The sequence below is a fragment of the Camellia sinensis genome, chromosome 11, assembly GCF_055761805.1.
Source record: "Camellia sinensis isolate YWXY chromosome 11, ASM5576180v1, whole genome shotgun sequence".
Lineage (NCBI taxonomy): Eukaryota > Viridiplantae > Streptophyta > Magnoliopsida > Ericales > Theaceae > Camellia > Camellia sinensis.
Genome location: NC_138971.1, coordinates 61,070,429 through 61,097,316, shown reverse-complemented (window position 1 = coordinate 61,097,316; position 26,888 = coordinate 61,070,429). Strand labels below are relative to the sequence as shown.

The 26,888-nt window shown below is 40.1% G+C and overlaps 1 long non-coding RNA gene across 1 annotated transcript; it reads right to left on the bottom strand.

The window, feature by feature from the left end:
• Positions 1-20,147: 20,147 nt before the first annotated feature.
• LOC114306692 (uncharacterized) lies at positions 20,148-26,316 on the bottom strand. Its single transcript, XR_014345250.1, has 3 exons — positions 25,654-26,316; positions 21,912-21,950; positions 20,148-20,463 (listed from the first exon to the last, which is right to left on the bottom strand). It is a non-coding gene; the product is annotated as an uncharacterized LOC114306692 (long non-coding RNA).
• Between the last annotated feature and the right edge of the window lie 572 nt (positions 26,317-26,888).

Genomic DNA, 26,888 nt, shown 5'->3' with positions numbered 1-26,888 from the left:
CTCCGAGCCTAACAAGCCACTATACATCTCTGTGGAATGTAAAGAGAAGTGGATACCAGTTGTCTTGGTTGATACAGGGTCTGCAATTAATGTGTGTCCGTCGCGCATGGCCTATGCTATCGGTTTGAAGCAGGCAGATTTTGCACCAACAGCCCAGGTGATTCGAGCTTATGACATCACAAGTCGGGAAGTGATGGGGACAGTTCGGGTTAGAACTCAAGTTGGCCCGACACAACAGGACATCGAGTTCCACATTTTGGATGTTCTGGCCACCTTTAATTTACTCCTTGGACAGCCGTGGCTGCACCACGTGAGAGTTGTCTCTTCCACTCTACATTAGATGCTGAAGTACCCCAATGGGAAAGGGGTAGCTATTGTTTTTGGGAAATCTTCCATACATCTGCTGCCAGAGGTTACTACACCGATCTTGGAAATTATACACGGCGAGGAGGACGTCTTTTTGTCTGGATTCACCTTGGCCAAGGCCCGGGTAGTGCAACATATTTTGGTTGTTGATCAGGTATTATATGTAAGTGCGCAATCCGTCTATCTCATGAATAAGGTGCAACATGTACCTGGAATGGGATTGGGAAGGAGTGGCCAAAAGGGTGTCACTACATTGGCCGATGTACCACACAACCCTTATACCTTTGGTCTAGGCTGCACGCCTACCAAAGAGGATTGGGTAAGAAAGGGAAAGGAAATGGTAGGAAGGGCCAAGGGTAAACAAACTGGGACGCACTATCAGTTGGTGCATAGCCCTATTCAAGGAACCTTGAACGACCATTTTGTCCGGGAGGGAGGGGATTTCCTATTTTGTGGCTTTCCTAAGCCATGGCTGAATTCTGAAAAGTGGCACTAGCCCAGCTTTGAGATCTTTTTCGACCTACAGTTGCAAGGGGATGAAGTTGCACAAGAGCAGACTGACCTTCTAGCTATGGCTGAACAGTGCAAAGAGGATGAGTCTGATGGCACATAACTCGAGATAGGAGCAACACTTGCTTGTCTCTTCTCGGATCCTCAGATTACACCAGAGAGCTCGGAAGGTGACTTCTCTGTTTCCATGATTGGAGATTAAACGACTGTGAGCTCTTTCTTTTGACATTCTGGATGCATCTATCACACCCTCTCTCGTTTAGCAGTTCGAGGAGGGCTTTTTGTCCAGCATTTTTGAATCAGGTAGTGAACCAGAATCTGATTCCACAGAGTCTGTGGAGTCAGAATTAGATTCTAGTTCTTCTGAGTCAGAATCCGGTATTCTTGATGTTGATAACCCAGATGCCGTTGTTTTGTCTAAGTCGTATTTTTCCTTTTCTTTTGAGTCAGTTGTAACCAAGGAATTGGCTGAACTGGAAATTGTGAATGAGAATGGTACCACTACTGTTTCTGAGTACTTTTCTGTGCCACTCATTTATTGCATTAATCAGGACTTTCAAAACTTTGATAAAAACGACGAGGATGAAATTCCTCCGATTTTGAAACATTTGATTGATCGAGAGAAAGAGAGGTTTGTAAAACCTTTGGTTGATGAAATCACTTCAATTAATGTTGGTACTAAGAAGGATCCGTATCTGGTCCAGATCGGGTCCACGTTGTCTTCGGAGGAATCCGAGCGCTCAGTCGCTTTATTAAAAGATTTCAAAGATGGTTTCGCGTGGTCCTACGAAGACATGCTTGGAATCAATCCTGAGATTGTACAGCACTAGATCCCTCTTGACCCTGAGGCCCGACCCGCCAAGCAGAAGCTTCGGAGAATGCACTCGGATTGGGCTCTGAAAATCAAGAAAGAGGTTACCAAGCAAATAGATACAAGGTTCTTGCTAGTATCGGAGTAGCCTACTTGGTTGGCCAACATTGTTCCGATGCCGAAGAAAGATGGCAGAATTCGGGTGTGCGGGTTTCAGAGATCTGAACAAAGCTAGTCTGAAGGACGACTTTCCTCTACCACACATTGACGAATTGGTGGACTTCACCGTAGGGCAGGCGTTGCTCTCCTTTATGGATGAATTTTTCGCGTACAACCAGATCTTGATGGCACCGGAGGATAGGGAGAAGACTGCCTTCACCACGCCGTGGGGAACCTACTGCTACAGGGTATTGCCGTTCAGTTTGAAGAATGCTGGGCTACTTATCAACGGGCTACGACCACAATCTTGCATGATATGATCCATAAAGAGGTTGAGGTGTACGTGGACGACATGATTGTCAAGTCCAAGGAAAGAGAGGGCCACTACACCGCCTTGAAGAAATTTTTCCAACGGATCATGGAATATCGGTTGCGACTGAATCCTCAGAAATGTACTTTTGGTGTCACAACAGGAAAAATGCTGGGGTTTCTTGATTACACAAAAGGCATCGAAGTTGAACCTTCCAAAATCAAGGCCATCCTTGAAATGCCACTACCAAGGACTGAAAAGGAGGTGCGAGGCTTTCTGGGTAAAGTGCAATTCATTAAACAGTTTATTACGAAATTAACCTTGACTTGTGAACCACTATTTGGTGTCCTAAAGAAAGGAAAGAAATTCCAATGGGATGACCGATGCCAAGTTGCTTTCGAGCAGATGAAGCAGTATCTACAAAACCCACCTGCCCGTGCTGTCACCGCTAGAGCCGGGGAAGTTGTTGATTTTTTATCTATCAGTAACCGACACGATAATAGGCTGCATGTTTGCGCAGGAATCTGAGGATAGAGTGGAGAAGGCCATCTATTACCTGAGCAAGAAGATGTTGGAATATGAGATCCGTTATACTCCGCTCGAGAAGGCTTGCTTAGCCTTGGTATGGGCTACCAAGAAGTTGAGGCACTACCTGTTAGCTCACTCCGTAATTCTGGTTTCGAGATTGGATCCCATCAAATATCTCTTTGAGAAACCATCACTTACGGGTAGGTGAGCCCATTGGTTGCTTCTTCTCTCTGAATTTGATTTGAAGTACAGGACTCGCAAGCCTGTGAAAGGGAGAGCGGTAGCGGAGTTCCTAGCCGATCACCCAGTGGAGGGAGATGACGCAGTAGAGTATCTGCTCCCAGATGAGGCCATTCTACAGGTCAAAGAAGAGATTTGGACTATGCACTTTGACGGGGCATCTAACCAGTACAAGTATGGGATAGGGGTGTTACTGATAGCACCCGATAATTCCCACATACCTTTAGCTTTCAAACTCTGGTTCAATGCATCAAACAACGGAGTAGAGTATGAAGCATGTATCGCTGGTGTTGGAAGCCGCCCTGGAACTAGAGGCAAAAAGGTTGGACGTCATTAGGGACTCGAACCTGATTATGTCTCAAGCAAAAGGAGACAGGAAGGTTAAAGAAGAAAGGATGAAAATCTATCACCAAACCCTGCTTGTTCTGATTCCTAGGTTTGAGAAGCTGACCTTCACGCATCTGTTAAGGGAGAGCAACAGGTTTGTTGACGCTTTATCAACTCTATTTTCTGTGGTTGACATTCCTTTGGGAGTCTAGATGCGTCCAATCATTATTGAACAGAGGTATGTGCCGGCTTATGAGTAAATCGCTGCAATAGATGAAGTACAAGATCAGAACCCCTGGTACTTTGATGTTTGGAACTTCTTGGAAAAGGAGGCATATCCACTAGGGGCAAATGCCAAAGATAAAAGGGCAATACGGCGAATGGCTGCTCAGTTTATCATCTATGCGGTAAGTTTTACAAACGAGGCCATCTAGGAATGCATAAACTGTGTGTTGGCAAAGAAGAGTCGAAGCGCCTAATGGACGCCATCCACAGAGGAGAGTGCGTATCGTACGTGAGTGGACTGATGCTAGCTCAGAAGATCCTTAGACAGGGTTACTACTGGTCAACCATGGAGGAGAATTGTATCAATTTTGTTCAACGATGCCACAAATGCCAAATCCATGCAAATCGCATGAATATCCCACCGTCGAGGCTGTATAACATGCCTACACCGTGGCCGTTTCAGTCTGGGAAATTGATGTTATTGGGATAGTTAATCTGAAGGGGTCAAATGGGCATGAGTACATCCTGGTGGCAATAGACTACTTTGCAAAGTGGATCGAGGCCTAATCCTACGCAGTGTTGAAAGCGTCGCATGTAGCCACGTTTATCAGGAATAACATCATCTGTCGTTATGGGGTCCCGAATGAGATCATCTCGGACAATGGTTCCCACTTCAAGAAGGAAGTGATCGACTCATTGGAAAAGTACAACGTGGCTTTTCATAAGTAATCCATATATCGGCCGCAAACCAACGAAGCTGTTGAGGCGGCCAACAAGAACATCAAGCACATTCTATAGAAGATGGTGGAAACCTACAGGGACTGGCCAGATAAGATGCCATTTTCTCTTTAGGGCTACAAAATAACAATTCGGACTTCTACTGGGGCAACTCCATACTCTCTGGTTTATGGGATGGAGGTTGTTCTGCCGATTGATGTTGAGGCTTCGTCACTGCAGGTTATGGCTGAGTGCCAGATAGCAAAAGCGGATTGGAAGCATAGCAGGTTCGAGGAACTTATGTTGTTCAACAAGAGGAGGGTAAAAGCACTGTATCATGTCCAAGGTTATCAACGAAGGATTGCCAAGGCTTTTAACAAGAAAGTTAAGTCAAGGAATCTGAAAGAAGGGAATTTGGTGCTCAAAGACAACCGAGCTCCCATCCATGACCCTAGGGGCAAGTTTAGACCTAATTGGACTGGTCCTTACATAATCAAAGCTATTTGGTCGGGTGGGGCTGTCATTCTTATGGACCTAGGTGGATTCAAATTCTCCTAACCAATCAACATGGACAAGTTGAAGAAATACTACCCCTGAGTGTCTCGTTAGGCCAAAAGTCCGAAAGGGAGACCTAGGCAAAAGTTAGAGCACAAAAAATTTGAAATGAGAAAAACTGAGCTCGTAAGGTTGAAAACCTAGAAAGGGTGGCCTTGGCAAAAGTTAGAGCGCAAAAGAAGAGTGTTAGTACCTAAGTGAACCCGAACCGAACTATGTAAAGCTTGATTCTCATCTTTGGGATACGTAGGCAACATCATTCTGAAGTCCAGCCATAAACACTTCCAAATCAACTATGTCTATATGATTGTTTTGGTCTTCTTTGTCTTCTCTATATCCAAGAGTTCGGTTGTGATCTACATGGCAGTGCTATTCAGACAAGGGGTACCTTTCCGTTTGTTGGATTCGGGGTTGTGCATCTCAATGATAGATTTTGGGTGTGTCCAGTTGTGATCCTTATCGAAAATGGTTTTGAAAAGTTTTAATAAAAGTTGATTTTGTTCAAATCAATCTTTTTTCAACTTAGACCATTTTTTGACCAAAAGGAAAATTTTCAATACCCACAACCTTTAATTTCATTGATTTCAATACAGAGTTCTCCGACTCTTGATGCAAATCAAAGTTTCTTTTTATTACATTCAAAAGGAAAACCTGAAAGTACATATTAAAGCAATAAACTTGGGGCATAGTTCAGTCAGGTGTTCCTGCGTCCCCTCAAGAGCGATTCCACACAGGTCTTCGCAGGACCGCACAAAACATTTTTGAAATCTTTTAAGAAAGCGACTAGTCGCTCACGCTGAAGACAGTGCGGAACCAATATGGTTCAAGCCAGGATCCTTCTCAGTACTCACATTAACAAACATGATCTCATTCATTAAGGGCTTAGCATGCCTCTCTTTCTTTCAATTGATCAAATTTTTTGCAAATCCCGAGGAATTCATTCCTCTTTGTTTTCACTGCAGTGTTAGAACAAGTTTTAAAATGCTTAGGTCAATACAATGATTTCAAGGCACAGAAGAGCAGGTGAAGAAAACTGTTGTTTCATTCAAGTTTGCTGGCACAACAGGCTCAAAGCAGAAACAAGCACAAAAAGCATGAAAACCACAACTATTTCAATTAGATCTTCTGGTGTAACTGGCTCCCTGGCAGAAACAGACTCAAAAGAAAACAAAAAGACAAACACAGAACAAAATAGTGATATCCGAGGCAACGCCCCTGGGATCACCCGACTCTAACAAAACAGGACTGACTCGATACAACAAGACAGACCCAACTGACTCAATATGAAAAGACTGACTCTATACAACGGGACAGACTCAACAGGACTGACTCGATACAACAAGACAGACTCAATATCCAAGTCAGAAAGTAGAATAAACAGCATTCGCAAATGCTCAAAATAGTATGTGTCATCCATCACATCTGGAGTAAACTGAGCACCGACAGCAAGTGGTTCATTCCCTAATCACATAACAACACAGGTCCAAAGTACCCAAGGGATATCAGACCCTTCTGGAGCTATGGTTCCAAGACTACTTGGCAAGAGAGAAAACAGACAGCACCTCAGCCTGATTTCACTAAAACAGATATGAGCAAAGCTGAATGACCGTGCTCTCTACTAAATTTTGCCCAAAATTCTGCCTGCAAACTGATACCCTCAAGTAAAACTGATTCCACGAAATACTGATGCCCGTGGGCCTGATACTCAGACTTGCGAGCTGATACATGCATTCCCTGTAGAGACACACTCTTAAAGCACATAGCAAGTAAGTAAGAGCCAAAACACCCCTATGTTGGGGTAGGGTTTCCCTGTCCTATTTTGTTAGGAGCTAGGGTTTCACTACGCACGGAGCGGTTTCAAATGACCTAGAATCGGGTAAACAACCTGTCCTAGTTTGGAATAGTCACTATGGATTCCGAATATGCATTAGGTCGAATGGTCAAAAAGGGTGCCCCTGTAAAAACCGGGCTTTGTGTTCCCATCGTGGCAGAGCGCGTAACCGGTCAACCTTATGGCACGCTTGTCAAAGCGAGCCTCCGACAAACTGTTCCGGAATAGCAGACGGCAAACACGGTGTCCTAGGTGCACCGATGTAAATGAAATGCAAAGAAACACATAAGTGTAGTCAAAACAAGATATCATGAGTTCGAGTCAAGTTTTCTAAATCCCCAGCAGAGTCGCCAGAAACTGTAGACGTCCCCGAACGTCCCGGGAGGAAATCCTGTTTTGTTCATTTGGGCTCACTACAGTTCGGACTCAAATTGTCACGGTTCTTAATCTGATCTCACATTGTGCGATGTGAGATTGATAAATCACCAAAGAGTCCAAATCTAGCAAATCGTTTCGAAAATTAGATTTTTAGAAAGAAGTGCCAAACATGGACTGCTTTATCAGATACGGAGTCGCCGCCTAAATGTTTTATTTTCGGGAAATTTAGGAAACATTGACTCGTTGCCTAAGGCCACATGCCCGTCATCACCAAAGTTGCCTTGCCTCGGGAACTTGGGTACGATTGGGGAAGGTCAGCTATGAGCACCCCTGCTCGCCCGATCAAAGATCGGCCACTACTAAACAGGATATCTCGTTTTTGAAAACACATGCGTTCTTATTCCGATTAATTAGCTAGAATTACTATGTGATGCGCGCAGCAAAACAAGTATAGACTAGATCGCCTAATTTGGAACAAAGCATCGCATATCCGCTTGGTTGGAAAATGATTTGAAGTTTGCTACTTGTAAGTAGGCTAAAACACGGATTTCAATGAATTATCCCAATTCAAGCAATCCAACATTCACCCGCAGACATTCAGGCAGTTATATCACCTAAGGAATTAGCCTCATGGAAAGCATGCTGTCATGTTAACATTCGCACTCATACGAGATGCTAAAGCATAAACACTTACAGTGTACTCCGAGCCAAAACAAGAAACTAGTTAGTAATCATGCATGATCCTAGTTCATGTTATGATGGCTAATGCAACGCATGCAAAGTGCAACTAAGATAGGCTCGGCTATCCTAAGAATGGCATATGAGGTGCGAGAATCCAATACATGTATTCAACTTGAAATTGAAACGCAATGCAGTTAGCATGATGTGCCGAGCCCGGTGCATGCAATACAGATGAATGATGCATACATGCTAAACGTGCCCTAAGACTAACCGTTGAAAGGAGGTAAGTAAAATAGAGAAAGACGTGGGGTTGGAAGACATGCATCACAGACACGCACGCTTATTACAAAATTCGCACTCTCTCGGAGGGGCCAAAAGAATAATACAAACCAAATAAATAACTACTCTAGCTAATTAAATATTACAAAACCTTAATTAATTAACAAATTAATTAAGCTATTAAAGCAGTAAAGCTGCCTTGGGAAGAGGGTCAAATGCATGCATGCTCGATTCGCCTTGCTCGGAAACCCGTTGCCATGCCACATGTTGCCTCTATTTACACTGTTCTACACCTCTGAGAACTGCACAAGTCCCAAGGATGCTTCTGAACCACCTTCTGAGCACTGTGGAAGGTCACCGGCCAAAAGGAAAGGCCACCGGCCATTGGAAAATGATCATCGGCCATAAGTGGAGCTCTCGGCCAACAATACATGGCCGGCCGACACAAAAGATGGCCGACCAGCCATCTCTTCCAGCAGAATCCTGTTTTGCTACAGCAGAGGGCAAACAGAGCATGGCAATGCATTTTCAAAGCAATGTATGCGCAACTACCCGCCCTATCATGTTTAAAACTCAAGGGAGTGTAGTCCTCGACCCTCGGACCATCAATCACGCATTTCAATGCATGATGGCAAAGAAGCCAAGTGTACAGCTCGATATCGAATGAAATGCACAAAACACACAAAGGGCCTCAACCTCTATCATGATTGATCAAGACGCAAGGGATGCACACACAATGCAATGCAACCTAGACAAGCAAGTAAGCATGCAAATAACTCAAGTATGCAACAAATCTAATTCAACATGAGCATGTTAACATGCAATATGCAATAGGCATACAACCTAAACATGTGGACATGTATAGCATGCAACAACATGCAAAATGAAACAAGGATGCAACAACATGGTGAGATGGACTTACACTAACATGGGTAGCTCTCAAGCATGCCAAAATCAGTGGCCAAATGTGTTGGGAAGGTGGCTCGGAATGCATAAAGATGAAGCTCATGCAATGGTTCATAAATGAGGCATACAAGCACAACTCTCAAACGCATTTGAAGAGTGATAAATGCATGTGCATGACCATGAAACATGGACTGAAATTACACTACGAATGATACAAAATCATTGACATAAGCCAAGTAATGCATACTAAATGACTCAATACACAAAGCTTAAAAGCAATATTGAACCAAAGCTATGCCAAACAAGTCATGGGTGACCAAGATAACCAAAATCAGACCTCAAGCATACCAAAACATGGATAAAATCTTCTTGAAGTTAAAGGTATGACATGATAAAGTAAGCCTAAGAACATGCTGAAATGGACACAACATAGGCTAAAATGAGATGCTACTTCAAGGAGCATACAAAGCTAGTGTGTGTGATTTACACTACAAGTGTATGAGGCATGGAAGGGCCAACCAAACCGAGCAAAAACAGATCTAAGGCATGTTAAAACTACACCAAAAATCTACTGAGATGGCCCAAAAACAAGCTAGAAACACATGCTCAAACATGAGACATACAAGACTAGTTTACAAAATTTACACTACAAGTGTATAAACCATGCATGGAATGACCAAGATAGGCAAAAACAATGGCATATGACAGAAAAATAACCACAAATACCAGCTAAGACATGGCCAACATGAACTTAACACAGGTGCTCACATATGAAGCAAATATGACAAGTATTGAAGACAATAAGGAGAGGGGATGGCCCTCTCCTTCTTAGGACCTCAAAACACCACCCCCACCACTGAAATCCCTCTTCATTTCAGTGGTGAGAAGGCCAATACAGGGTGGTCCCGAAGCTCACAAAAAAGGCACAAAAATGAGGCCAAACAAGGCCTAGGAGGGGGTAAACAACCCCAAACACAAAAGGGATCTGAAACAAACTTCAAAAGCATGGAAAAATAGAACTTTTACCAGTTATAAGTTAAGCACAAAGTAGCATGCAAGATAGGCTAAAAGTGTGTGCAAAAATGGGGAATAAAGAGGGTAGTTCTCACCCTTGATGCACAGCTGCAAAACTAGCAGGTTCTTGGACCAAGAACCAACTCTTTTACCTCTGAAAATGACCTCCAAGAACCTTAGATGAATGGTGGAGGTGTGTGGCTATGAGGTGTGATGTAATCGGCCAAGAATTAGACCCTTTTGAACGCAAAATATAGAGATATAAAGAGAGATATATCTTGAAGCCTTAAACAAATTTTTGGAACCCCTCTAAAGGAGAGGGAGGCCCTCTCTTATAGAGAAACAAAATGGTTCAAGCTTCTTGGAGAAGCTAAAGAGGTTCAAGCTTCTTCAAGAAGCTTGAAAGGTTGAAGCTTCTTGGAGAAGCTAAAGAGGTTCAAGCTTCTTCAAGAAGCTAGAAAGGTTCAAGCTTCTTGGAGAAGCTAAAGAGGTTCAAGCTTCTTGGAGAAGCTAAAAAGGTTCAAGTTCCTTTGAGAAGCGAAAAAGGTTCAAAAGGTTCAAGCTTCCTCAAGAAGCTAAATATCTACATAAAGTAGATGAACAGGGTTCGGCTAGCAGAAAATGCCGATCGACCAACACAAAGGGCCGGTCGACTAAATACATTGCCGACCGGCCATCACTTTTGGCCGTAGCAATAAAACAGGGCCGGTGGCCTCAGGCCATGGCCGATGATGTGTGGGGATAGTCAACAAGCCATTTCCCACCCTCAGGTGCAAAAACCACTAGTCCTTGGTCCAACCAAGCACAAATTAAATAAGTCGAGAGATCTTGAGGCGAGGCGCGCGACCGAGACCTCCGAGAACTCAAGACGAACACGAACATGGATGATCATCGAGTGTTCAACCGATGACGTCCAAGTCTTGAGGACGGTAAAAAATGGGGTGTCTACAGTTGCCCCTCTTTGATAGAACTCGAAAGTCATAACAATGACGGACGTGAATGTCAAAGCCCAGAGATGACCCATTTTTTGACAAGGCCGAAGACTTAGACAAAGCATACAAGCTACAGATAAAGATATGCACCCGAAGGCAGGGGAAAAATGCAAGAACAATGCACAAAGCCGAGCATAACTTATGATTATGCAAAGAAAGCTGTAACAAAGCAAATACATACAATAAATGCAACAGTTTTAAGCAAGCCAAAAACCAAACTACATTACAATGCAGAAAGGATGTAAGAGAATTATGTAATTCTCACTACATTTGACGTGGAGAATACAATACCTATGCGGTTCGTCTGGTCGTGCCAGCTTCAAATGAACCGTACATACAATATCGTGCCTGAAAAAGAAAGAGAACTTAACAGGTACAATATCGTTGGATGCATGCATAGAAACACAAGTGAAAAGTACGTGACAACATGAGTGAGAGGGTGCATGACAATGCGGATGGAAGGGGTGCATAACAACGCAACTCGGGTGTGTGCATAACAATGTGATTTGAAACAAGCATAACAATGCTATGAAGGCACAAACACATATAAGTAAAGTACACGTGACAACGTGTACAATGTGTGGAGGTGAGGAAAAGTATACACATGTAAGTAAAGCACGCGCGGAAACACACAAAATGTGTAAAGCAAGAATGAAATGTACACATGTAATTAAAGCACACGTGACAACGTGTACAATGTGTGAAAATAAAGGAACTTGAACACATATAAGTAAAGCATACGTGACAACGCATGCAATGTGTATAATGAGGAACTTGAACACATATAAGTAAAGCAATACGCGACAACGCATGCAATGTGTATAATGAGCAGCTTGAACACATATAAGTAAAGCAATACGCGACAACACATGCAATGTGTTTAATGAGAAACTTGAACACATGTGAGTAAAGCAATACGCGACAACGCACGCATTGTGTATAAAAGAAACTTGAACACATATAAGTAAAGTAATACGCGACAACGCATGCAATGTGTGGATGCATGACAATGCAACCTAAGTGTGACGCATAACAATGCGGGTTGGACGCAAGATGATATGCAATATTACAAAACAATGTAATGATATACAATGTATTGAAGCAATGCAAATGATATGCAATGCATTTGAGATGATCAAACCACAAGCAGTATAAAACCATACAAATATCATGAAGGGATGGAGATGCAAAAAATCAAACTACGTCTGACATAGAAATGGTGCCGACAGCCTCAACACTAGGCGTGCACACATAATCTCATAACTATGCGTTTCATAGATAAAACAAGTAATTGGGTGGCATGATATAAGTGAGGAATGACCTGCTGAGGAAAGATCATGATCCTAAATGCTGGATGCAACACACTACACTACAATGCAATGAATGCAATGGATAAGGCGCGCGGCCGAACCGTACTTTGCCTAGGAAAGGCATGGACACAAACAAACCACGTTTAACACAGAAACGGTGTCGTCACCCTCAACACTAGGTGCGTACACATAATATCATAACCGTGCTTCAACGTGAAAAGTATTGGCACATACTAGACCAAGCTTAACATGGAAAGGCGCAAGTGATAGATGGAGGTGATGCAGTGAATGCATGCAATATGTGCCATGTACAATGCAATATACATACTAGCTAAAATGCAATGGATGCAGTGGATAAGGCGCGCGGCCAAACCAAATTTTTCCTAGGAATGGCATGGACACAAACAACCCACGTTTAACACGGAAACGGTACCGTCACCCTCAACACTAGGTGCGTACACATAATATCATAACCATGTTTCAACGCGAAAAGTATGGGCACGTACCAGCCCAAGCTCAACATGGAAAGGTGCAAGTCATAGATGGATGATGCAGTAAATGCATGCAAACTACAATGCAATGTACTGGTGGGTCGTTGAACACACCAAAATTAAATACTAAACTATACCAAACTCAATCAGAATAATGGCAAGTCTAGGTATCGATCCACAGGGACTATTGTGAAATTAAACTAATTTAACTGTCAAATTCCTAAATTAATTTTGATAAAAAGATTGGCTGTTTATAACCTAATTTAATAACGAGTAAATTAAACTAAGGAATTAAATTATCAATAATAAATGAAATTGGGTTTACTGAATTGGGGAAAAATCCTAGGGTAGAGAATTCACCACTAACCACATAATTAGGGTTTCCAACTGAAATCAATTATGCTATGGTTTGAACGGATTAATGCTTCGCAACTACAAGTTCAAAGCATTTAACAAGAAGATCATCACATTCAATGTACGAGCACGAACCATCTCAAGTAATACGAACCGTTCACTCTAAACTAAGGTAGTGATACGACTCGTTCCTCGTAGTATGGTTCGTCCCATACCTTAAATGTGAAGGAAAAGAAAACAATTGTATGGATAATATTTAACAATCACAGAAAGTCAAATATTCGAAAGAATAATGAAAATTATATAAAACAAACTTCTAAATCACCATACAAATGTTCAAACCTTTACATAATTAAAAATCAAAAAGAAAACTACATAATTACATGGCTAGGGTTTCATCAAAACCCTAGAAAAGAAGACTAGCCACTCATGAAGGAGTGGAAGGAGGTAGAAGGAGAAGGAACCACCATGGGAGACATCTTGGAGCTTTTGTTTCTCTTCCTTTCCAGACCCTAGCCTCTGCCTTCAGGTCAAAACAACTTCCGAACCCTAATCCAGCCTTTTACTTGCCTTTTTATACTTCCAATCTCGTCCAAACAGGTTTAAAACGTCGGTTTGACTTTCCTAGAAAAAGTCAACGCACGTGCGGGAAAGTCAACGCACGTGCGGGAAAGTTAACTCTGCCCAAATTTTGTCTTTTTGCTCATTTTATGCTCCAACGAATACAACTTGATTGACACTCAACACACATAAAATATACAGTTTGACCAGCAAGTAAAGTTAAGAGATTCTAATTAACGGCCTCAATGACGTACATTTCGGCCTTAATCACATCCCCCAACTTACCACTTGCTAGTCCTCAAGCAAGTAAAATAAAATAAAATTAAACAAAATCTATCTACTTCCTCTTTCGTGAGAAAACGGTTGCATTTAGCATATGCAACAAGCCTTTAAACCACAAGGTTACCGCAGGTGAACGAGTAAAGTCTCGTGAGGGTTTCCAGAAATGATACCCACAAACATTAACATATTCATATATACTCAATAACAAATGACCACACTACTCCACCTAACAATCAACTTATGTGCCACTACAATGTGATATTGAGACATCATGAGTCATTAAAGGCACAGTGGACAAGCATGAAGGAACCTATTGAGTCAAAACCACAATTTAGTTAATACAAAAGTAAAGTTCCCTATACTTGTGAATGCTAGTGGATAAGTCATGAGTACCCTTGGTGTAAAGTGCAATCTCCATATTAGTTAACTATCCACTATAATAGCCCAGTGTAACTCACAATAACACCCAACATATACAGAAAAACTAACCTGTTACAGCCAAGATTCTCAAAGTTTTTTTTTTTTTTTTTTTTTAAAATGACTGTGCAATGCCTTGATCCATTAAGCTTTCTAATCAAACCATGTGACGAGCATTGGGCCAATGACTCCCAAACCAGACGGTTTTAGGGCACTAGGTGTAAAGACACCCCTACGGGCTTAATAACTCGAGTTGAAAAGGCTACGCATCCGAACAAGTCATTCTTCTTATTTTTCCTTAACTGTGCAATGTCCAAGTCCCTTAAGCTTTCTAATTGACCCATGTAGCAAGTTTTGGGCCAATGACTCCCAAACCAGACGGTTTTAGGGCGTTAGGTGTAAAGACACCCTTATGGGCTTAGTAACTCGAGTTAAAAAGGCTACGAAACCAAACCAGTCAAGTGTTTTTTTTTTATAAGAATCTTGGCTCCTCATTTATTATTTTCTGCAACTGTAGCTATTATCAATGATGTACACTAGGGATTATAATAAAAAGATCACCGCTATGATAGTGTGTTCATGTGAATTAAGACATACTCATGACAAGTGTACTAAAATCACAAACACAGACAACTCTCCTTGTGCAAACATCACATGCAAGTATCTACCCAATAAACCCTTTTCATACAAGTCTACTATGATCTCCAAATAACATATGCAAATATCATCACCCTATTAGCAAAAAGTCACATCAGGTGAAGTAATGCAGTCAAGTGAAACAGGTATAAGCATGAATTATGAGCCAAATAGGAATGCACAAAATAAAATATAACCCTCATCCCCCAACTTGAATATGACATTGTCCTCAATGGAAAAGTAAAGAGAAATGAGAGAAAATTACCAGAATTGTAGGTGCACATCCAGGTAGGCAGAGAGTAACATATATACACTCACACTTTTCTTTGTTCTTTTTTTTTTTTTTTTTTTTTGAAGAAAAGAAAGAACTAAAAAGAAAAAGAAAAATAAAAACAAAAATAAAAGAGACAAAGCAGTGTACAGGTGGGTACTACGGGGAAGCCGATGGCGATGGTGGTGGGAAATGCTGGAACCTCTGGCCTTTTTGGAGGCCCGAGCACATACCCGTTCGACTCATAGCCGGCACACACCAAAAGCAAATAGACACAAAACCGTAGAACCAATCATGAGAATAAAATAAAATATGAAAGCACAAGTTGGCCCACTAATGTCCCACATGCAATTCCTTTGTTTTTGTTTTGTTTTGTTTTTTTTTTTTAAATAAAAATCAAAATAATTAAATAAATGAATAAAAATGACCTTAAATTAAATTAACTAAATTATAAACTAAACTAAACTAAACTATAAAATAACTAAACTACAAAAGAGACTAAAGTATAGAATAAAATAGCCTAAACGAACCGATTCTCTTTTTCTTTCTGTTTTCTTTTATTTTATTTATTTTTATTTTATTTTTTATTTTTATTTTTTTTTTGAAAAATAAAAGAGAAGAAAATTAAAAAAAAAAGAAAATAAAAACTATTCTACTTATTAATTAAATGAACAATTACAGTATAGAAAAAAAATAAAAATAACATCACTAACTACACAAGTATAATAAAAATAAAAATAAAACCAAAATCTACTAACTAATTAAACTAACCAGAATCACTACAAAGCAATTTAAACTAAACAAATATAGCAAAAAAAAAAAAAAACAAAATTAAGATTATTGTTAGCAACATGCTTTTTGAGTTCTTTTTCTTTTTTTTCGAAAATAGAAAATAGAAAATAAAAATAAATAAAAGTCGAATTTTTTTTTTATATAAAAAATTATAAATAAAATAATTGTATATTTATTTATTTATTTTTAAATTTTATTTATGTATTTATTTAAAATTTATTTACTTCAACAAATTAAAAATGAAAGAAAAGAAAAAAGAAAAAAAATAATAAAAATAAGAAAACAAAACCAGATGCACAACTTTTCCGCACATGGCCGCACATGCGACGATTTGCAACTCCTCGCGAATTATTTTTTTTTTTAATTTTTTTTTTTAAAATCGGGGTCCCGCACGTGCGGCTTGGTCAAAGTTGCCCAGCCCGCACCTGCTTTTAAAGCAAGGGGCAAACTTGTTTTGTGGGATTTTTTTTTTGCCCCATGTGCGTACAGTGCCGCACATGCGGAATTTTCTCATCTTTTTTTTTTTTTTTTTTTTTTTTAAGAATTTGTATTGGTTTACAATTGAACATGTATAACAACAAAGTTTTTTTTTGTTTTTTTGTTTTTTTTTTTTTAAAAAACACAAAAAATAAACATGAAAGCATGTTTTTTTTTTTTTTAATTAACTCTCAGCACCTAACAAAAGGCACCAGAGTTATGGCATAAAGTTGCCACTTCATAATCCCCCAGGTAATAAAACCCAGCATAGTTTATAGCCTTCAGGCTAGTACAACCCAAATATACTTAACCATTTCTACCTTCAATTGACATCCGAAATAAATATAGCACATAAGAAAATAACGGAATGCCCACTAAAGGTATAATCTTCACGCGAAAACCACGGGTACTACTTTTCTCCCTAACTGTGTTTGTAACTTTCCCTATTCTCCAACAGGGTGACTGACTAGGTTGATTTGGTATCCAGAATCGAGGTGCATAAAGCTACCTCAACCTATGGGACTGCCATACAGAGTTCAAGCCGAGGTAGTTTTGAAGCAATCTCCACACCCCTGGGTATTTAAACCAGACTCTAGTCTTGGAAATCCCAAACCTTTGTGTTCTAGGCTTTTCCATTCGAACTCTAGTTTCCACCATCTCAGTTGGTCTCCTAGGAACTCACTACAAACACGGTTAGGTGGCTATACCAGACCGTCAGATGCCGTTCGGGCACGGCAAACACCAAAGGAATTACACCTTTAGAGGATTTAAAGTCTCCTAGACGCAAGTAAAGCATAACGAGAACAAAGAAAAACATAATAACATAGAAGGGAAAGAAAAGAGAACAAGAAATCAATCTATCAATCATAATAAAATGGGTCCATCAAACCCCTGGGTAAAGGAAAATGATCCTTCCTAGTTGAGGAATTCAGTCTCCTATAATCAATGCAGCATCGCCACCCAGTAGTGGTTCGTGCGGGGACTAACTCTCCTCCCTCATTCTCAACAACGGTGATGCCCGATTTCTTGGGTACCACTTGTGTGGGACTCACCCACTTGCTATCTGAGATGGGGTATATGATACCCGCATCCAACAATTTCAAAACCTCCTTAACTGACCCATCAATATCAAAATTTTCAAACCCAAAATGACCTAGACAAGCCTCTAAAGGGTCCTCTACAAGAATGGAGGGCAAAGCCTCCTCCACAATCTCATCCACAAAATCCACTAATAAGCACTCCTCCCTCTCATGAGGTTGTTGGGATGCTTAGAAAACATTAAGTTTCACTTGCATGTTGCCAAATGAAACTTCCATAACCCCGGTCCGACAATTTATTCATGCATTGGTCGTAGCCAAGAAAGGTTGACCTAAGATCACCGGGATTTGTTTCTTAGAACTGGTTACCGGTTCCATATCCAACACCAAAAAGTCAACAGGGAAGTAAAACCTATCAACCTTAACTAGCACATCCTCAATCATGCCACGTGGCACTCTGAGGGACCGGTCAGCCAATTGAAGAGTGACAGTAGTGGGCTTCAACTCGCCAAGCCCAAATTCCTCGTACACAGAGTACGGCAATAAATTGACACTAGCCCCTAAATCTAATAAGGCCCTATCAATGAAATGGTCCCCTATAATGCATGCAATGGTTGGGGCACTCAGGTCCTTAAGCGTAGGAGGTGTGTCATTCAACAAGATAGAGCTTACTTGCTCCGTGAGTAGGACCTTTTGGGACACATGTGTCCTAGATTTACGCTTTTGCGTACAAAGGTCCTTCAGAAATTTGGCATATGATGGTACTTGCTTAATCGCCTCCAACAGGGGGAGGTTGATTTTTACCTGTTTAAAGACATCCATCATTGCCTCCATAGATGCCGCCTTCTTATTAAAAGGGGACGGTGTATCGAGGCATTGGGGAAAGGGTGCCTTAGGCACATATGGAGTGCTAGGGACTAACTTATCCCTCTTAAGTGTTTCCCCCTCACCCTTGCTCTCATTAGGTGTACCCCCAATGTCACCCTTCTTAACTCTAGTTGCATCTGGCGCAACTTACTAAGGCTCTAACTCCCTACCACTTCTTAAAGCAACCACCGCCTGCACTTGCTCATGTTGCTTACCATTCCCACCCGAACTCTCTGCCCTATATTGTCCTTTAGGGTTGGCCACAGCTTGACTTGGTAATTTTCCCTCCTCTCTCTGATTCATGTAGTTAGCTATTTGACCCAATTGGGCCTCTATCTTGGCAATAGAGTGAGTGTGGGAGTGAAATATTGGTGCTAACCCCTTAAGTTCTGAGAGAACTTCCAACACCTGAGTCTCAAAGACAGAGTTGCCCTGAGGAACAGGCGGGGGTTGTGGTTGCCGGTACAGTTGTGGGGGTCGATAAGGTTGCGGTGGTTGGTAGGATGATTGGTTGGCAAAATTATTAAAATTCTGCCTTGGTGGTGGAGGATTATAAGAAGTGCCTTGTGAAGGGGGTCTCCATGAGAGGTTAGGGTGATTTCTCCATCCCGGATTATATGTGTTGGAGTATGGGTCATTACCCAGGTTGGAGAATCCTTGAGCCACATTCACATGCTCTTGGACTAACTCCGGAAATTGTGATGCCGAAGGGCACTCACTCAAGTCATGAGCAGGGCTCGCACATATAACACATGCCTCGTGAAATTGATGCTGATCTTGCTGGGTAAGGGCATGTCCCGTAGCTAATAATTGGTCCATCTTGCGGGACAGTGCCTCTACTTGTTGTGCTAACTCTAGGTTTTGCCCGACCTCATAAATGCCCCCTCTTTTCGGGGCTCCAACTACGGGTTGCCGGACTTGTCGGGCTGCGGATGCATGGTGAAGGGAATTATCACTTAGGTTCTCAAACAATTGCCATGCCTCGGCATCATTTTTAGACATAAATGTCCCACCACAGGACGAATCCACCATTTGGCGGTGCGGCTCAGTTAAGCCATAATAAAATGTTTGAACAGGTTGCCAATTAGGCACTTGGTGGTGAGGACACTGTTGGAGAAGGTCTCTAAGTCTTTCCCACGTCTCATGGAATTGATCGCCATCCATTTGAGCAAAGTTTGTGATGGCTCACCTAAGTTGGTTGGTTTTACCTATGGGAAAGTACTTCTCCAAAAACCGTTGCTGTAATTGGTCCTAAGTTGTGATGGAATTAGCAGGTAGAGAATTTAGCCAGTGTTTGGCTTTATCCTTTAACGAGAATGGAAACAATCGCAACATTAAGGCCTTATTTGTGAAATTTTGGATCCTCAATGTCGAGCAAATTTCCAGAAATTCATTCAAATGCTTATAAGGGTCATCATGAGTTAGTCCAGGGAATGATGGGAGCATTTGTATAGTGCTGGACTTAATCTCATAATGAGCAGCAGTGGTATTGGACAATTGGATGGATGACGGTGATGTATATGCAGTGGGTGTAAAATAATCCTTAAGGGTCCGGTTAGGCACATTTGGGACATTAGGATTTGCCATCTCTAATGGCTCAATGTATGAATATGAATATTCAAGCCTAGGAATACAGGCAGAGGTCCTAAGTCTCCTAAGGGTCCTTTCTAGTTCAAGGTCCAAACTCCACAATTCAGGGCGACAAGAAAGACGCCCGTGCATACACTACCCAAACACACACAACAAGTTCTGTGTCACGCCCCAAACCCGCCCCTAGAAGTTTGGGCATGACCACTTCAAAAACGGACACTTAACCTGTTATATACAACATATGGGGCCTGAGTGGAAGCATAAATTTTATATAATAACATGCAAGGAAAGAGCTACATCCATTGAGCGACCACTATCATGCCAGGATCACAAATAGACAGATAATAATAGTTACATACACATATACAACCCCGCCTGTGTTTGGGCGTATAATAAAAAAAAACATTAGAAGTTACAACATATTATAGACAATCAGAATCTAAGCCAAAACTTCACCAAACGGGTAGGCTTCACCCAAATGCTTGGACACACAGAGGCTAACAAGGAAGACGAGCATTAAAAGTTGAGGCTGACCTCCAAATGCAGGACCTACGGAATCAGACAAAATACATAGTGAGATAACCTCAGTGAATAATAGTACGTGAATAACTCAATGTTCAACTTGAATTATAATGCAAATCAGAGTTTATATAATATAAAAGACAAGTAGTTAATCTGATCCCGTACTAATGTCAGAACGGTCTTGTTGGTTCACAAATTCACAGACTGGCCCTTGGCCTGGTGGGTTCACATATTCACAATTAGCCTTTGGCTTTATAGATTCATAATTGAGATTCATAATTTCACAACTTGGCCCTTGGCCCTTTGAATTCATAGTTTCACACGTTGGCCCTCGGCCTCATAGATTCATATTTTCACAAGTTGGTCCTCGGCCTCATAAGTTCACAAATTCACAAGTTGGCCCTCGGCCTCATAAGTTCATAGATTCACAAGTCGGCCTTTTGCCTCATAAGTTCATAGATTCACAAGTCGGCCCTTCGCCTCACAAGTTCATAGATTCACAAGTCGGCCTTTTGCCTCATAAGTTCATAGATTCACAAGTCGGCCTTTCGCCTCACAAGTTCATAGATTCACAAGTCGGCCTTTTGCCTCATAAGTTCATAGATTCACTAGTCGGCCCTTGGCCTCATAAGTTCATAGATTCACAAGTCGGCCCTTGGCCTCACAAGTTCATAGATTCACAAGTCGGCCTTATAAATCATACAGAAGCACATAGTTCCTTCTAATTATTCACATGAGGTAACATAGTTATGTTACATTCAACAGAGTGCTAATAGCAACTATTACCAGATTGAACTTCATAATGCAGTCACATCTCATTTGTTTGTCATGAATTACTACCTCTAGTTCACAGATAACAGAATGTTATTACATATTAAACGAGTCCAGAGATACGCAGATACCATAATCCCGTAATACACTTAAATTCCCCTTGTTCGTTATAAATCCGTACAACTGACTTACAGATAACAGTGTGTTAGTATCCATTATCAATAATAAACAGAACGTAGTACCCAGTAATGCTCTTAGATTTTCCCATGGTTTCTCATAAGGTGACATAATTGTCCCACAATAACAGAACAACACTATTAACAATAAACAGAAGGTAAATGCTCCATTACATTAATAAGAGTGGAGCCATTCACATCATAACGTGGGTCACATAATCATGTTATTGACATTCAATTCTTTCTCCGGATTGAGTCATTCAGAGGTTCATCTGATATTTAACATAATTTCATAATGGTTATTAACGTACAAAACAACCCGTAGTCTTATCCAATTATTCGTTTTGATGATCCACTCTAGGTAGATATCTGTATCATGTCAGTGTGTGCCAAATCCTTCAATATTTACATAAGTTCACACTAATTCTCGTTCCACATACATGTTAACTTAATTGACCACGGAGAACAAGATGTTAATAAGAATCATTATTAACGGTAAATAATGTGCATTAGAGTACTATTACTCACAGTGCTATAACGGAGTGCTCGTCCTTCTCAGGTTATGCCCTACACGTGTACACAACTTATACAGTAAGGCATCAAACACAAATTCCAGAAATACCAGAGGGTTAAGCACGTAAAACAAAGCAAACAATATTTTGCAGCACGAAATTTCAAACCTACGTCTCCAACTCAATATATATATATAAGATTACTAGTCTTACAAAACACATTATGGAATTTACACCCATTCATCTTCTAGTCAAAGAAAGAAAGGATTTTTATGAACATTTCCATGTTTCCCAAAACTCCTTAAATTTCTAGTGTTTTCACCAAAAACCAAACATTTCCCCATCCCCATAAGAAATCCTATTAAATCATTCTCTTGATTTAATAACTAAGCAAGCCTACAAATATTTAGTAAAATGATTTGGGATTAAACCCATTCTTGAAAACTTCACATTTTAGGTCACAAAAATTAATATCAACATAGTTAATATCATCCCACATAATCATCACAATTCAACATATCTCAAAAGGAATTCTTAAATTCCATTTCAACATTCCATAATCGAATTTATATCATTCACATTATCAATAAATCTTTTCCCCCAATTTCCCTTTTATTAAAACATAATTTACAATGCATTTAACAAAGTTCAATCGCAAAATTTAAACATAATTTTCAAACATAACCAAATTCCAATTAAACTTGAACACATCTAATTCAACTTACCACTTTCATGATTCAACTATAAATTTGGGCCAAATCATGGATTATCATCAAAAACCAACCTAGGGTTTCTAAGAAATCTACAAATTTCAAATACAATTTTAAATCTTCTTAACCCATTACTTTTTATTCCAAATCTTCTCATTTATTAGGCACCCTAGGTCCATAACCCATAAACCATACTCTAAACCCCATAATAGAACCCCAACATACCCCAACATACCTCAAAAATTTCGGAATTCCATTCGGTAAAAAGTGGTGATCTCCTCTTATTCTCCATCCTTGATGCAAGATTCATGGTTAATTTGTTGAGAAAAGTGGAGGAAATCAAGGTTTAGGGAGCTAGGGTTTCGGACATGGAAGAGGGAAGAAGAAGAGAGGAAAAGAAAATCTAAGAAATGACTCAAAAATCACGTTTTTGAGCTGCTGCCCCGCACATCGCCGCACGTGCGCCGCATATCCCGCACGTGCGGTTCTGCTTCCAGCACAGATATGAAAACTTCAAACAGGCGTAACTCTCTCATCCAGACTCCGTTTTAGGTCATTCTTGTGCCCAAATTGAAGCCCCGAAAATAAGCTTTCCAATGGTTCTAACCTCACATCCAAATTCCAAGTGTGGAACAAGAAAAGGGCAAAAGAGTGGCGGTTGGTCGTAAACGAATTATTCAAATTAAAGTTTTTGATCCAATCTTACTTTACCATCATATTACCACCATAATCAATAGCCCAAAATAAAATAGGGAGGTTCCAAATACACTAATAAAAATGCCACAGATATAAATCACTTTTCACAGAAAGCAAGTAAATGCACAGAATAACAGATCGAAAATATACTAGAAACAGATATGAGGGTCGGGTTATTACATTCTCCCCCCCATAAATAAGTTTGGTCCTCCAAACTTGTTTTGCCATATGATAAAGTAGAAATCTCAGTCTCACATTATTGTTCAATTCTTTCATAAATATTTACATACTTTGGTTCGAACAATTCACAGGGTAATCCCACACTTATTGCGATAAGGAAGATAAGATTACACGAGTCCATTGCAGAATATGTAAGACAGAAAATCCTCAGTAGGTAGGGTCTATCATTTCAATATCTCCCCATCAATAAGTTCCACAGTGTTAATGCCCAATTACAGAACATACAATTCTTAAATACAGAAGTATAGTAGATTTCGTTTTCCTAGACACAGAATTCATACATTCCACAGTATGCATTAACTTCAATCGCCATATGTTCTTTGCTATGTTCATGTGCAAATCCCATTACTTGATAAATCCTATATTATAAGTCACTTAGGGATAAGCTGGTAACCCAAACTGTCTATCATCGTCACAAAAATCAATTATGTAATTAGATTCATATCATATAATGCATCATGAAATTAAGTACCAAAGCCATCCACAAGGTTCAGTCCATTTAACAAGGTATGCGTCATTCCAACAAGCATAATAAGTTGCGTAAGCATATAGTCACTAGCTTCACATTTGTTCTTAGTATTCTCTATTTCCGTAAACATATCAAATTCATAATGTTATATGGACTCAAAACCACACATACGAATTTGGACAAAGTCAGAATAATGGAAAGAAATACCGTAACACAAGGAGAACCATAGTCCAAATCCAACTGTTACAATTAGATCATAACTTAGCATCATACACTTTTACAATTTCCTGTAAGTACGCCATGAGAGACACTTAATTAGAATATCCTAAGTTTGGATATGAGCAATAAAAACATATAAGGTAACTATCTTTTCAAGCGTAGGGTGCCATCCGAAAATAAAACCAGAATCAAATTCAAAATCACGGTCAGTTAATCAGTCATAACTTGAAGGCGTAACGTCTTCTCTTAGAAACATTCTTCTTAATTTGGCCTCTCCTTTAATCATTTCAATATTCCACATACGTAAGTCTGGTTAAGTCCATTTATAGAGTCATAATTCCAGTAAATATACCATAATCACATCTATTAGGGTTCCATAATATCTAGAAATGTAACAGTATATCGATAAAGTGCTTTAATCATGTAGTGCGTATTGTACAAATTTGTATAACATGTAAGAGGAAGTGGATACCCCGTACGTATCGCTAGCCCTTCATTATTATGGATTATCCCCACATAACTATTTGTTTCTGTCGAAATGCCCAGTGTCATACAGAATAATTTACATTATGGTCTTCCAATAGGCAATAAAGGATCAAATTGCAATATCCAACCTTTACATATCTTCACAGAAATATATTACAAAGATGATTTCTCAATCATTAATACCCATAGGGAGGGTTTCCGTTCTTACAGCAAATTATCAGATCCCACTCATTTAATTTGGTTTCACGGTAGTCCTTAACTACCCCTTTATAAGTGTTATACACGCAAACCTATAAGATAAGTGGGGCTCTTCATGTTCTTCGGCCATTTCTTATAAGAAATCCCAATTACAGATTACAGACGTAACGTAAACAAAACAGATTACAATTTCAGATTTCAGGTTTCAGATTACAAATTACAGAGGGCAGAGTACAGACAGAATTATGGTTACAGATTCCCATAATCAAATTCCAGTTACACACAAACACTACTCCTTCCTTAATTCACGAAATCATATTACTTACATACTCTTCCAAGATCATTAACTAACTCGTCAATATAACTTATTTATTTAAATCATTAGCAAGAAGCAAGGTCACAATTACTTGATCCTTTTCACAACTTTAGGGGGGTCACTACATGCCTGACTTTTCCTTAGAATCGGTCGTACTTAACACAATTTCAATCCTTACACAAAACACATCTCATGAAAATATTTAAACACAATAAATTCTTAAAATCACGAATCTCGACAGGGTTATGGCAAGAAAAACATAACTAAGAGTATCATACATATAGCATTTCCTTTGATCTTAGGAATATTCGGTACTTAGAATTTAATTAAGTCACTTAAGCAGATGCTAAAAACCCATTCATATTATCATTATTCCCATGATAGCTCACATTTCATCTAATCATTTGTATATACATTGTCTTACCGACTAGCTCGAATCCTCACCACGCTTCCGCTGCGCAACTTGCTTGATTTAATCCCATCTGCAGGTCTTACCATGTTCTGCAGAGCAACCAATCACAATATATACAAGAAATGTATAACAGACATGAATAACAACCATTGCGGTTAGCGTCATTACATATACCAGTATCGTTGCTATCAATTCCTTTCATATGCACTAAAGAATGATGCCTAAGTCTTTTCTAGACATCCTAAAGCTCAATGGATCCATGTGTGAGATAGCAACTCGTGCTCTGATACCACCTGTCATGCCCCAAACCCGCCCCTAGAAGTTTGGGCATGACCACTTCAAAAACGGACACTTAACCTGTTATATACAACATATGGGGCCTGAGTGGAAGCATAAATTTTATATAATAACATGCAAGGAAAGAGCTACATCCATTGAGCGACCACTATCATGCCAGGATCACAAATAGACAGATAATAATAGTTACATACACATATACAACCCCGCCCGTGTTTGGGCGTATAATAAAAAAAAACATTAGAAGTTACAACATATTATAGACAATCAGAATCTAAGCCAAAACTTCACCAAACGGGTAGGCTTCACCCAAATGCTTGGACACACAGAGACTAACAAGGAAGACGAGCATTAAAAGTTGAGGCTGACCTCCAAATGCAGGACCTACGGAATCAGACAAAATACATAGTGAGATAACCTCAGTGAATAATAGTACGTGAATAACTCAATGTTCAACTTGAATTATAATGCAAATCAGAGTTTATATAATATAAAAGACAAGTAGTTAATCTGATCCCGTACTAATGTCAGAACGGTCTTGTTGGTTCACAAATTCACAGACTGGCCCTTGGCCTGGTGGGTTCACATATTCACAATTAGCCTTTGGCTTTATAGATTCATAATTGAGATTCATAATTTCACAACTTGGCCCTTGGCCCTTTGAATTCATAGTTTCACACGTTGGCCCTCGGCCTCATAGATTCATATTTTCACAAGTTGGTCCTCGGCCTCATAAGTTCACAAATTCACAAGTTGGCCCTCGGCCTCATAAGTTCACAAATTCACAAGTTGGCCCTCGGCCTCATAAGTTCATAGATTCACAGGTCGGCCTTTTGCCTCATAAGTTCATAGATTCACAAGTCGGCCCTTCGCCTCACAAGTTCATAGATTCACAAGTCGGCCTTTTGCCTCATAAGTTCATAGATTCACAAGTCGGCCCTTGGCCTCAC